This window comes from Balaenoptera physalus (assembly GCF_965194825.1).
Source record: "Balaenoptera physalus genome assembly, chromosome: 3".
Taxonomy (NCBI): Eukaryota; Metazoa; Chordata; class Mammalia; order Artiodactyla; family Balaenopteridae; genus Balaenoptera; species Balaenoptera physalus.
The window spans coordinates 130046618-130059802 of record NC_138890.1 but is presented as its reverse complement, the minus strand read 5'-3'; the positions used below and the strand labels follow the sequence as shown (position 1 = coordinate 130059802).

The window sequence follows — 13185 nt, the reverse complement described above, 5'->3', positions numbered from 1 at the left end:
ACCTCTATGCAGATTTTCCAGTACCATCTTGTTTATTTTGGTTTGTTTGCTTTACTTTTTTAAGTTGAGGTAAAATTCATATATCCTAAAATTAACCATTTTAACATGCACAGTTTAGTCCCTTTCAGTACAGTCACAGAGTTATGTAAACATCACCTCTATCTAGTTCCAAAACATTTTCATCACCTTAAAAGAAAGTGACTTCATTTAAAAGTCATTCTCCATACTCCCCTGGAAACCACTAATCTGTTTTCTACTTCTATGGATTTACCTATTCTGGATATTTTATATAAATGGAATCATATACTAAGTGACCTTTTGTGTTTGGCTTCTTTCGCTTAGCATAATGTTTTCAAGGTTCATCCATGTTGTATCATATATCACTTCATTCTTTTTATGGCTGAATAATATTCCCTTGTATGGATATACTACATTTGTTTATCCATTCATCAGACATTTGAATTGTTTCCACCTTTTGGCTACTGTGAAAAATGCTGTTATGAACATTTGTAAGGGTTCTGCACCCAATTCCATGCGTCTGTGTTTTTTTCCCCACACCATCAAGTAATTCTACACCAGCTGGTTATCCTATAATTCAATTCAATTCAGACACTATCTACCTGGAGATACCATCAGATTCCACAGGTCAAGGGCTTGGTCCTACAAGATTGCCCCTCACCACTTCAGACACCAATCTCAAGCCCAGGTTGTCACCTGTGCTTCTGACTACAGATTAAAGCTTCAAACAATCCCCTCCTTTAGTTCAATTAATTTGCTAGAGTGGTTTGCAAAACTCAAGGAAGCATTTTCCTTACTAGATGACAGGCTTATTATAAAAGAATATAGCTCAGGAACAGCCAGATGAAAGAGACACGTAGGACAAGCTATGGGGGAGGGGCAGAGGCTTCCATGCCCTCTCTTAGTATGCCACGCTTCCCAAACCTCCACATGCTCACCAACCTGGAAGCTCTCCAAACCATCTCATTTGGGGTTTTTATGGAGGCTTCACTACATAGGCATGATTGTTTAAATCACAGCCATAGCTCATTGGAGCTACTAAAGCTGTGCTTAAAGGAAAATTTATAGCCTTTTATGCATAGAGTAGAAAAGACAAAAATCTGATAGTCAATGATCTAAGCATTTAATCTCACAAAGTTGAAAGAACAGCAAATTAAAGTCAAAGAAACAGAGTGAAAGAAATAAAGACAGGAACACAAGGTAAAGAAATTGAAAACAAATACACAATAGAGAGGTCAGCAAAGCCTAGGATTGCTTCTTCACGAGGGGATACATAATTTGCCTAAGTAAGAGCTAGATACCAGCCCAAAGCTCTTTGGCTCCCTAAGCGAAGCTCTCAGGCTGTAGTCTCCAGACCAACCCATAACCACCATCTGGTCCTGAGGCCCCTTGAAGCACATGATCTTAATAAAAGCAACTCTGACTGTTTCTAGAAGATGGAACCAGAAATGTAAGTGAAGTCAGCCTTTACAAATGCATTCAACCATGAAATCATTCTTGTCGTTGCAACATATTTGCAAATTTTTTTGAAGGCCACATCTTTTCTATGTTAAAGTAACTCTCAAGTAATTATTTTCTAGGGAAGAAAACCTGAAAAAAATGGTAAATTGCTGCTTATGTGAAATAATATTTCATTTCACATTGAACAAGAAACTATTAGATTACTATTTTATACTGAAAGGAGAAGAATTTTGTTAAATAACATTCTCTATGAGATTAATAAAGTTACTTGGAAAACAGAAACACTGTCTTAGAGTTATTGTTAAGATCCTAGGCCGCAGGAATTGTATACACTTACCTGAAACATTCCCCAAACTGCTCGTGTAATACTCTGCACTCTGTGATATTCCACAAATATTAATTCAAAAATTCACTGCACTGGTTCCTCCACTTTACCGAGGGTGTTTACATACCCATTTGAGCCATAAATCTCCGTGGATCTTGGAGTGTGGCCTCAGGACCAGCAGCAGCATTACCTGAAATTGTTAGACATGCAAACTCTCAGGCTGCATCCCAGACCTGCTGAATCCACCTCTCCTAGCGGAACCCGCAATTGGTTTTAACAAGCCCACCAGGTGATTCTAATGCACGCTGACGTCTGAGAACCACTGATCTCAGTTGAGAAAGGCTTCCAGAAGCATCTCAAAATGTCACCTGCAGTAACTTTAGGAAGCTCATAGGGCTCTGCACATCCACAAGTGTTGGCAGTTTATGCAGCGTTCTTAATGGCTCTGATAAAGCAGGAGATGAATTATCAAAGAAGGAGCTTCTGCGGTTTGCAACAGAAGACAGGTTCTACACTGCAAAAAGGGGCTGTAAACAGCACTTCCCAGCATACTGCAAGAAATGACAAGAAATTTAATGAGCTTATAACACCAAGAAATACTTGCCTGAACATTTGATCATTCACCAGAGTAGAGTTGCCCCACCCCTAAAAAAGGACATTAACAGTAAAACAGAAGTGAAGAAGCCAGCTGAAAAAAAACCCACTATTTCAAGCACAGCCAATTAAAAAACGACTCGATAGAATGAAAATAAGATGCACCAGCACTTTATCACCAATTATCCTAAGGTGACAATGGCTATATTTACTCATCTATACCTTCCCCTGCCTTATTTCTGCCTCTGTTTTGAGAAGAAAATGAAGAAAAAATGTTTCCCCTGAGTTTCCCTAAGCTCACACTTTTTCAACTAAAAAAAGTGGTCACAACAGCCAGGACAGTCTCCTCGGGAGTTTAGGAACATCAGTCTGTTAACAAAGTAGAGCAGAACCCTTGCCTTTCCAGCTATGTTGTCTTGTTATTGTTCTGTTTTGTTTTATTTTTATTTTTTTTAATGTACTTTCTCCCTTCCAAGTCAGACAAGAGATTAAACTGAAGTTCTGAGTGAAATTCCACTGATAATTGAAAGGGGGAAGGTTGATAAAGGAACACTACTTCTCTCTCCTTTTTACCTGATTTCTCACACTGTGTCCAGGTCATTGCGCCACTAAGTAGAATTTTCTACAGGTCAAGACTCTATCTTCCCTTCAGACGGTGAGCTGGGAGTGTAGCAGCCCTCTCTCATGTCTCCCCCAAATCATGGCACAGGTGCTATCTCTGCCTAGACTTGAAAAACATCTCTCTCTTTTTTATAATTATTTTGTATTCCACTTTTAAAATTACGACTGTAATACGTGCTCATTTTAACTAATAAAAGAATCCAAAGATGCATCTATAATATCAGTAATGTTTAAACAAATTTGTAATGAACGTTTTTGGGGAAATCTTCCTTTGTGTGAATTTAGGTGGCAACAGATTCAAAGAGCAAGACAAAGGGTTCACACATCCCCCAACCGCCACCCCTCAGCCCCCAACATAAGCTCAGCTTGCACCAACACTCCTCCTACTGGGACTATTACATCTAAAGGAAGTGATACAAGGCTCCATGGCCAGTTGGCACCAGTGGAGGTGAAAGTCTAATGGTGCACTTGCTAGTAGGGAGATGTGAAACCACATTGCTTTGTGGTGTGACCTTAGCTGTGACCTCGCTGCCAAGGTACCTGCTGAATTCCCGAGCCTAATTCTTCAGTCTCAATCTTCCAACCAGTTCTGTGAGCCCCATTCAGCCCATACTTTGGAATATTCTCAATAGTGGCAATTTTGTTTTCCCCTTTAAGGGTAGATTAGACTTTTGAAACGACCAAAAGGCACTTGGAAACAAGTGATGACACTAACTCGTACTATATATGGACAAACACACTCATACACACACAAATGAGATATGATTAGAAAGCTTTGGCATTTCCTGCCTGAAAAAGACAAAGAAAACGGTGCCAAAAATATTTTGAACAATGGAATCATTGTTAAAATGAGTGCATTTTAACATTTCTTAATCTCACTCTTTAAAAGGATGGAACTAATTTGAATGTTTATTCCTGTATTGTAATTTAAAATCAATCTCATTACTGCCTACTTAGTGTGCTGCTTATAGGAGGCCAGATATAACAGGACCTCACAGAGACCCTAGAAATACTTCATAATTGATAAGACAAAATTAGGCTTCCAGACCCATAATTTAATTATTTTAAACCTAGAAAATACAACTCTGTTCTGTTCTGCCTAGTATTTATTATATTCTCTACACTATAATAATAACAAATTAGCTTTGTCCTGATGGTATACCTACATAAATAAAAACACTTGTTAGAATAGCATTTTTATGATCTTCAACAGAAGCAAATGTTTGAATTATCTTGTTTTAAGTTGCTGTGAACTTTTGATACTCTTATCTATCCATCTGAGAGTTTCTAGCACATAGTAGGAGGTGCTGAACATATATATATATTTTTAGTTCTATGCCATGAACTGGGAGCTAAGTTTTTTTTCTCCTGCAATTTTTTTGTACTGGTTTTATTGAGATATGTTTCACATACCATACAGTTCACCCATTGAAGGGTAAAAGTCAATGGTTTTTAGTATATTCACAGTTGTTCACCCAACACACCTGTGATTTGTTTTAAGTGGCATTAGCCGAAGGAAGAAGGGACAGAAGAGGAACTCATTCTCAAGTTACATACAAGTCCATATTGTGGTTATTTTGCCCAATACATTGTATGCAGCTTTGGGGTGGCAAATTCATCCACCCTACATGGAAATGGCACGAGGTGGGAGGGAAGGTATGCAAAGTGATTTATTTAAGGTAGCTGGTCCAATCTTCCTAACAAGGGTCTATCCTACTGGGCACTAAGAAAGTCAGGAGTTGTCAAGTAACAAAATTTAAATATATCAGATGCCTTCATAACTGACAAAATCAAGACTGATATTTGATTTGAAAGTCAAAGTGAGGAGTCATGAAATATATAACAAATACCTATCACGGTCATTTTCATTTAAACCGTACATATATATACATTTAATAAAATGAGTCCTTTTAACCTGTCAAGATGATATATGCTTTTTCATCACATAGTTCTTCCACTTTTTCATTAAAATAATATTGATTCAGTCTGGAACTTAATAAACGGTAAAATGTGGGGCTTTACTTGCCACTGTTAGCTCTGGATTTGATTCTCTTTGCTTCTCCTCTTTTCCAAATTGAGGTCAATCAGTTTAATTCACAGTATATATGATTTCTTCATTATTCATGTTATGGCCTGAATGTTTGTGTCCCCCAACAAAATTCATATGCTGAAACCCTAATTTCAATCTGATTGTCTTAAGAGATGGGCCTTTGGAAGGTAATTAACTTGGGAAGGCTCCAACCTCATGAATGGCATTAGTGCCCTTATAAGAAGAGGCAACTAGCTAGCTTTCTTTTTGCCATGTAAGGACACAACGAGAAGGTGGCTGTCTGCAAGCCTGAAAGTGGGCTCTCACCAGACACCAGATCTGCCAGCACCTTGATCTTGGACTTTCCAGCCTCCAGAACTATGAGAAATAAATGTTTGCTCTTTAAGCCACCTGAGTCTATGGTAATTTGTTATACAGCAGCCAAATTAGGACAATTCATAATTTTATTTTCCATTAAATCATCAAATTAAATAATCCATTCTTTTATATCTTCCTATAAAGTCATTAGTACCTTTGATTGTCTGAGATCAATTACTGAACTAGAGTTATGATTATAGTCTTAAAATTCAGAATTTCCTACAGTAGGAATTGGCAAAATTGTTCTGTGAAGGAACAGACTGTAAATGTGTTAGGGCTTGTGGGCCATTTGATCACCATGCAACTACTCAATTCTGCCTGTAAGCAGGCAGTTTCTATGCCGGAAAGTGTAATCCCGGTCTCTGCTCTTAAAGGCTCCTCACACTACAGTCTCTTCATTCTGAGCTGGCCCATTCTGGTCCACTGGCCCTTACAGCACCTCTGAGGCTGTGGCAAACTTTAGGCATGATCCTCTGTACACCAAGCACAGGCCCTGGGGAGCCAGGAGCACAGCCTCACTCTCACCTATCCAGCTTCCTCCAAGGTAACTCCATGATGTTGCTCTCACACTGCACTGGTCATGGCCCAGAGTGACAGGCTTACACTGACCAACAACTAGAGTCCTTGATCTCCCTCATGCTTTGACAGGGAGCAGAGCACTAGATCAAACATTCTCAGACTCCTCCATGCCTTTCCTGACGTTTCTACACTCTCTCCATTTGACTCACAGTCCTAAGAAGGGGCAGATCAAGGACCTTCAGGAAAAAACAGGAACCACTACCTCATGGGACCAAAAGGGTAAAGCCTCTACTTGCTCTAATCCAAATCCATCTTCCTAGAGGAACCAAACCTGCTGGACTCTGAAAGATAGTCTATGATCTAGCCCTACCAAATTTTTCTTTTAATATGTTGCAGAGCTTTAAAGAAATTTAGAAAATTCTTTTTCTCTTGACGAAATCAAGATTTTCATGCTGCCAGCACTATTGAAAAACATCCTATTGTAATTAAAAGCTGAACACTGACCTTTTTCTTTGCATTCTTATTATAAAAGTCCTAGTCCCACTCTTAGTTCTAGAATTTCTCATTTCCCCACCCACAGCTACTGAAAGGTGTCTTGGCCTGACCAGGAATAAGGTCATATACATAGAAGTTCAAGAGAAGAAAGTACATAGCATATTTCAAAAAACTTCATCTTCTGTTAAATTCTTAACTTTAGTTAACTGAAGAGAATGAATGAATAAATGAACAAGTTGGAAGATAAACTTGTGAAGAAAGATTAGAACGGAAAAGAAGCAAGCTCAGAGAACATTCAGGAATGCTTACTCAATACATAAAGTCACTGAGATCATGAATATCTAGCCTTGGAAAATAAAAATATATCCAAACGAATTGAAATCAGGATCTTGAAGAGATATCTGCACTCCCATGTTCATTGAAGCATTATTCACAATAGCCAAGATATGGAAGCAACATAAGTGTCCATCGATGGACAAATGGATAAAGAAACTGTGGTATATACATACAATGGAATAGTATTTAGCCCTAAGAAAAGAAGGAAATCTTGCCATTTGTGACAACCTGGATAAACCTGGAGGACATGATATGAAATAAGCCAGACACAGAAGGACAAATACAAGATAACCACTTAAATGGGAAATCTACAATAGTCAAACTCAAAGAACCAGGGAGTAGAATGGTGGTTACCAGGAGCTTAGGGGAGGAGAAAACAGAGAGGTATTAGTCAAAGGGTACAAAGTTTCAGTTATGCAAGATGGACAAGTCCTATAGAGCTATTGTGTAGCACAGTGCCAATGGTAACTTAATTCTATATTTAAATATTTGCTAAGAGTGTAGATCTTATGTTAAGTGTTCTTATCACACACACAAAAATATTATTAAATAAAGAGGGCAGGAGGAAACTTTTGGAGGTGAATGATGTTTATGGCATAGATGTGGTGCTCGTTTCATGAATGTACACTTATCTCCTAACCCGTAAAGTTGCATACATTAAAATCATACAGCTTTTTTTATGTCAATCATAACTCAACAAAGTGGTTTAAAGGAGAGAGAGAGAAAAAAATAAAATGCCACAATTTATAAAATCTAGAATACCATTAATTTTTGTGCCACTAAAATTATTTTTTAATGCTACCAATTAAACTGTGACACATAATCAATTGAAAGATGTATCCTGGGACTTCCCTGGTGGCACAGTGGTTAAGAAGCCACCTACCAATGCAGGGGACATGGGATTGAGCCCTGATCTGGGAAGATCTCACATGCTGTGGAGCAACTAGGCCCGTGCGCCACAACTACTGAGCCCGTGTGCCACAACTACTGAAACCTGTGCATCTAGAGCCCATGCTCCGCAACAAGAGAAGCCACCACAATGAGAAGCCTGCGCACTGCAGCAAAGAGTATCCCCGCTCACTGCAACAAGAGAGAGCCCGTGCGCAGCAACGAAAACCCAACAAAGCCATAAATAAATAAATTAATTTATTTATTTATTTATTTATTTATTTATTTATTTATTTATTTTAAAAAAGATGTATCCTAGTTTCAGAGAAACTGAATCATGGAAATTCTACTGATACCTGAAGAGGATGCTGAACAATCAAAATGTTCAGTTAACAGGAAAGCACAGGACTGTCTTACAGCAGAATGACTGGTTCGAGAGGTTCTCAGAAACACAGAGCTACTCTGAAAGATATTTCCTGGGAAATGTGCACTACCTATGGAAATGATGATGATCTTTGGTTTTGCCTAAAGAACAGCAATCTAAGTCCTGCCAATTATCCTTTCCTACCATCTGCAAACCCATGACATGCATTAATGATAGAAAAAAATTACCTTTAATTAAAAAAGTATAAATGAAGCATAAAAAGAATATGAGAATTTTAAAACTACATCATTCTAGACTCTGTCAAGATAAATTGAGCAATCAGAAAGCCATAGCATCTAAGTATGACCAATGTTAGCTGCTTATAACTCACCCCTCCTATTTATATCTACTAGGGATTATAAAAGTTTATAAAATTGGGTTCTTGATTTTGAAAACACTCCACATTGATAATGGGAATATTCTGCATTTTTTGGTTCATACAGGGCTAATCAAGTCAAGAACATTTTAATGAAATGAGGAATAATTTAGAGATGCTTATTTAATACTCTCATTTTATATTGAGTCAATTAAGAAAAAAAAAACACATAACCTTGGTTTTGACTTTATGATAAAATATGAAAACAGGCATCATGTTATGAGTCATTTAATCCAATAGGACAACTTGAAGCTCTGGCCAGCTCTAATACCCAGCTTCCTAAGCTACTGAAAATTACCATGAACATTAATAATGATGTGAAAAGGGAGTCTGGTTTATATAAATGCAAGTCAATACAAATAGGGAAAGGGCAATTTATTGTGATGGATGTGTTCACTGAATGTAAAAAGCAAATTATTGAAGACAGAGTGAAAGGGAGAAACCTATAAATATCCAGGCTCCCTGGAGTAGAAGGGGATTAACCACATGGAAATTAAAGAAAAGCTAAAGGAAAACACTGAGTTCACATGTGGAGAAAATATTAAAAGCATCTCACTGCAGGCAACAAGATTAAGGCAATGCATTTGCAGAGCCAGTTCTAACATTCATTAAATGTTATGAAATGGAACAGTATAGACCCAGAGGCATGGAATATCAGGCTGTTGATGGAAAAATAGAAATGGGCAAATAAAAAGGATCACTCTTGTAAATAAAGCACAAGGAAGGTTCATCAACACCAACGATTTTTTGCAACCTTTGGAAATGCATTGGCACAAATGAACACTGGCATGCCCCGTGAACTGAGAAAGAGAAGCCATGGTGTAGCAGCAACCTAAAAAGGATTCAAAAATTAATTCCAAAAAGCACTGGAATCCGGATCTACTGGGCTGGAATAAGAAGAGGAAGCCACCTTGGAGATGTTATTTGAGAGATGTCATAAAACTTCTCACTTAAAATAATTCCCCTGCCCACTCTGCCACATTCATGAAATCTCCTTATTACTCATGCCTTTAGATAAGGCCATTTAAGACGCTCTGTTAAAATACTAATATTATCTGGACAATGTGGAATTGCTTCTAGCTGCCACTAGAGCCTTATTTCACGCTGGTCCCGCTGAGGAAATGCCTTCTGCCCTGCCTTCCTTACTGGTGGGCACATTCTTCAGGACTCAGCTTAAACATCAGCTGCCGTGTGACACTTTCCATATCCCTCCAACTGCCCTGGAAAAATTGCCTTTCTCTCCTCTGTGCCCCTTGCACTCTACCAGGCTCTGTGGCACTGAGGTCATCATCTAGAGTTACATGTAGGCAAGTTCATCTTCCTCACTGGGCTAAGGTCCCTTCAGAGTTGGAGCCGTCTTTCTTCCTCCATTGTTGCCCAGCCTAAGGCCTGGCATATTAAGGCTCTAAAAAAAATGACTAAGTCAAAGAGCTCTAACTATTTGGATAGCTAACCAGTCTTCATAAAGAAATGTAGTGCAGCCTGGATAAGTTATGCTGAGGGCAAAGGTCAGCATCATAGTGGTGACCCTGAAGTGAGAGGGCAGTACCATGCAGGCACTAGGCTGTTTCACCAACTCCTAAAAGGTGTTTCATACAAAACCTATGCTCAATAAGCATATGAGCACAGCCGAGGAGGTGGGGGATGAAAAGAAAAGGACCCCAATAAGAAAGAAGAGGCACAGATGGAGGATATGAGGAACCAAAAATAAGCCCCCTCTTTTATAGATTTGCTTGGATTCAGCCCACATACCTTGCCTGACAGTGATAGGATTTCACAGTGACAGTGTGGTAAAGTGGAAAAGTACCAGATCATCAAAGAAGACCAGAGTTAAGGTTTTGCATTTGTAACTGGGTACCACTCTGAACCTCAGTTTCCTCATCTGCATCTGTCTGCTCACTGGAATTTGAAAGGATTTAGTCAGAAAATACAAGTGAAATCACTGTACAAAGTGCTCATGGAATGAAAAGTATTATTTGTTTTGGTCTAACCAATAAGACAATGTAGGTGAAGAGCCACCTGCTAGTGACAATGAACATATGTAAGGAGACTGAAGGTTGGCTCCAGCAATTTAGTGGGCACAATGCCTACCAAAATTTCTTCAGTATTTTACCAACAACTTTGATGAAATAGGTACAGACATATAACACACAAATATCGACACTAATGAAGGAAAACTTTCGTTAGCTATCATGGATTAAACCAACTGGCGTAATAATATAAACATAGGCAGACGGCAGTTCAAGTTAAGTTAGGCACATTATGATAAGCCTAAGGATGAGGATAACATTTCTCAGAAAATGTTGACTTAGCATTGACTTTAAATTCACCCTGATCAGCTTTATCCTATTTGGTACAGAACTGAGCTTGCTGATACGAGAAGCTGTTCCACTCAGAAGAAAAAGAGAAGAGATGTAGATAGGAAAATAAGCACAAGGCAATAAGGGGCCAAGTGTGGAAAATGGTTTAAAAAAAAATCACAAAACACTAGAAATGGAAGTGACCTTACAAATTGTTACTGAGTCCAAGCTCATACTGCTCACCACATTACAGGCCAATAAACCAAGGGACAAGTTGTTGGGGGCAAGGAATAGTGACTTTATTTGGAAAGCCAGCAGACCGAGAAGACAGTGGACTCATGTCCCAAAGAACCATCTTGCCTGAGTTAGAATTCAGGCTTCTTTTATACTAAAAGGGGACGGAGTCAAGTCAAACATTTCCTGGTTCAGGCCAGCCTCCGAAGGGGATGTGTTAATTTCTTTCTCCCCACATTCATTCACAGGTGGGCCTGGTGTTTCCTGTGAGCTAAACAGAGGTATTTTAGCTTAATGCTTTATTACCTGGGAGGCAGTGTTCCCAGAGACGGGCCACTATGTATAATTTAAGCTTATAGGCAACATCCCTTTAGTGATTAACTTGTAAGAGAATACAAAGTTTCTTCCCTATTACAAAATCTCCTAATCCAAAGACCGTCATCTCTACCCATAGGATCAGTTTCACTAACATGGGTCATTCAACATTTTTCTTTTTTTTTTTTGGTTATCCAATACTTAGTGTAGGACCTGCACACCCCACTGGCTCCTCCACTCTCAGCAACTGATATCTTCCTGTCCCTGGAAGACGCTGGAGTCTGTGACCTCCGAAATGTAATCCCTTCCCTTCACTGAGGAGCAAACCCAAGCCCAGAAAGGTTGTGACTTGCTCAAGGCCACTTGCCCAACTGTTTACTGGTAGTGCTAGAATTTAAAATCCAAATATTGGGCTTCCCTGGTGGCACAGTGGTTAAGAATCCGCCTGCCAGTGCAGGGGACAGGGGTTCGAGCCCTGGTCCGGGAAGATCCCACATGCCGCGGAGCAACTAAGCCCGTGCGCCACAACTACTGAGCCTGCACTCTAGAGCCCACGAGCCACAACTACTGAGCCTGCGTGCTGCAACTACTGAAGCCCGCGTGCCTAGAGCCCGTGCTCCGCAACAAGAGAAGCCACCGCAATGAGAAGCCCGTGCACTGCAACAAAGAGTAGCCCCCGCTCGCCGCAACTAGAGAAGGCCCACGCGCAGCAACAAAGACCCAATGCAGCCAAAAATAAATAAGTAAATAATTTTTAAAGAATAAATAAATAAAATCCAAATATTCTCATTTCTAACCAATACTGATGCTACAAATTCTAGCAGGAAGGACCCTTGGGTAATAATTTAGTTGGAAAGAAGGGACTGAGCATCTTGCTTAATCACATTTGTTTCAGGTGAGGGAAATGAAAGCCTCCCCAAGCTATCCTGTGCCATCACTGCTGTTGCCAACACACTGATTAACTCAGTAACCTCTAAGATGTTTTCTGGGCTATGCTTGTTTGGCTGCTTATAGTATGTTGACATCAGCAACTCCAAAGGCATTATTGAAAACACACGTTTTATCCCAGATCTCCATCTCTGAATCTATTACAAAGAGCTTGGTTTAGAGATCAAAAGATTAGCTTAATCTCAGTAATGAGAGTAAAACAAGATTTATTTTAAGGAAAGAGGACAGGCACAGTTATCCCCACACTGCAGAAGGCAGCTAAGGCAAGCGACTGACATGCACAAAATTATCCTACCTCTGTGGGTTTTCTCCTCAACCTCAATTTTGCAGGCACTTTTTTTTTCACTTTAAAGTCTAATAATCTGACATTTATCACAAATTATCTGCTGCTGCATTTAGATAAGTTCTCATTTTTACCATTTATAGCTCACTTTTGGAGAGTATTTAGCAAGCCTTCTGAACAGAAGCCTTCTGAAGCTTTGGGGGTAAATATGGTAATAGAGGAGCCAAAATATTACCCACAGATACTTTTGTTGCAACAGAGATGACTGATTTTTAAGTTTCTTCTTCCCACAATTAATGGCTTACTAATTATACAAAATATACTTGACTTTTAAATAAAATCCTTAGTTTTTCCTTTTGGTACAATAATTACCAACACAAGACTGACCCCTACTGGGAATATCTGTCCTTGTTACATGGATCATGACTTGGGAAAAGTGAAACAGCCTAAACCAGACACTTCTAGGGCCTTAATAGATTATTGAATTCAATTCTCTGTGAAAAGGTTAAGAGCGAGAACTTTTTGAAATCAAAACTTTTTGAAATCAAAATCGTCTTTAAGGGCTTCCCTGGTGGCACAGTGGTTGAGGATCTGCCTGCCAATGCAGGGGACATGGGTTCGAACCCTGGTCTGGGAAGATC

The 13185-nt window shown here is 39.2% G+C and overlaps 1 protein-coding gene across 1 annotated transcript in view; it reads right to left on the bottom strand.

Annotated features, from left to right (window-relative positions):
- Window positions 1-13185, bottom strand: part of DEPDC1B (DEP domain containing 1B) — a 252342-nt gene that overhangs the window by 120231 nt on the left and 118926 nt on the right. The window contains exon 13 of the mRNA XM_082457291.1: window positions 1932-1994. The gene's annotated coding sequence lies outside the window, so the exon portion shown is untranslated. The remainder of the gene's footprint in view (window positions 1-1931; window positions 1995-13185) is intronic.